This window comes from Protomyctophum parallelum, assembly GCF_964188405.1.
Source record: "Protomyctophum parallelum genome assembly, chromosome: 1".
Lineage (NCBI taxonomy): Eukaryota > Metazoa > Chordata > Actinopteri > Myctophiformes > Myctophidae > Protomyctophum > Protomyctophum parallelum.
The window spans coordinates 100279471-100280904 of record NC_139697.1 but is presented as its reverse complement, the minus strand read 5'-3'; the positions used below and the strand labels follow the sequence as shown (position 1 = coordinate 100280904).

Here is a 1434-nt window from a genome sequence, read left to right as displayed (position 1 = left end):
TTGTAGTTGTTACGTCCCCACCAAAGAGGTCCAGGTGTTATTTTGTGCAAAAGCTCCTTATTGGCTATTTCCCCTACCATAAGCCTTAAATTAATTGCATTGAATTGAATGGGAATTGAATGGGGCTATGGCGTGTTGTGCTAATTCGCTTATTTCCATCGAAATAAGTAGTAAAGTGTGCCGCTTGGGATATTATTTACATTATGAAGAGAGGATATATACAAAAAATATATAATTTTGAGCGATGGAAATAAGCGAATTAGCACAACACCCCATACATCCCATTCAATTCAATGCAATGCATTTAGGGCTTATGGTAGGGGAAATAGCCAATAAGGAGCTTTTGCACAAAACAACACCTGGACCTCTTTGATGGGGACGTAACAACTACAAAGAAAGGTAAGAAAGCCTTTTAGTATGGAATTCTCCTTTAATTCACAACATTAGCTGTCTGTCGACCTGCGCAGGTTGTTCATATAACAAAACAATAAATATGTTTCCGCGAGTAAATATATAAGAATATGCTGTTCCAGCTTATAGCTGTTCAGCTTCTTAGCCTTTTCAACCCCACGGGGGTCCGGGAGGGAAAATCTATCTGAGACCTTGACCAGCCCATTTACCCGCTGAGAGCTGTTCATGAGGTGGACAGAATCAGGAGAAAGGACAACTTTAGTTTTTTTCAACCAAGGTTCGATGAGAGAGAGATGAGATATACTTTATTAATCCCCGAGGGGAAATTGAAGTGTTACAACAGCATAAAGTGCATAGAAACTAAAAAGCTAAAAACTAGTGGACAGACAGAAAAACACAGAACAGACACAAATGACATAATCACACAAGACCAGACAACCAAGGACCATATGCCATTTTGGGGGGGGGGGGGGGGGGGGGGGGCAGTTCTTATGCCTTTGCATTAAAAAGTCTGATGGCAGTTGGCATGAAAGAGAGTCAGGGGGAGTGTGAGCCTACGGCTGAAAGTGCTCGTCCTATCCCGCAGCACCTCATTGAAGGGGTGGGAGGGATTTGCCCGCATGGAGTCCAGTTTAACCCCGATCCTCCTCTCCGCGACTGACTGCAGGCTCTCCATTCGGAGGCCAACAACAGAGCTGGCCTTCTTTATCATTTTATTGAGGCTGTTGAGCTCACCAGCCTTGATGCCGGCCTTGATGCCTTAATTCATGTTTTAGGTTGTTATTAAAGAAAGTAAAAGATTAGTGTTAATCAAGTGACAATATTTCACTTGATTGAAAGTGCTGCTTTCTTTCGTTTTAGGGATTTTAGCTGTTTTTGGGGGCATTCGAGCATGGGGCTAAATATGTATTTTTTTTACCAAATGTGATGGTGATTTATTTTTATTTTATTTACTGTAGTCCTACTAGACCCCAATAAATTACATCTGGCCACGGAAGATCACATGCAGGATCTACTGAATGT

General features: G+C 41.9%; 1 pseudogene across 1 annotated transcript in view; it reads right to left on the bottom strand.

The window, feature by feature from the left end:
• The window catches only part of LOC310856100 (glutamate receptor 1-like), a 130948-nt pseudogene extending 129825 nt beyond the window's left edge, over positions 1–1123 (bottom strand). The window contains exon 1 of the transcript in view: positions 970–1123. The product of the transcript in view is annotated as a glutamate receptor 1-like (transcript). The remainder of the gene's footprint in view (positions 1–969) is intronic.
• Between the last annotated feature and the right edge of the window lie 311 nt (positions 1124–1434).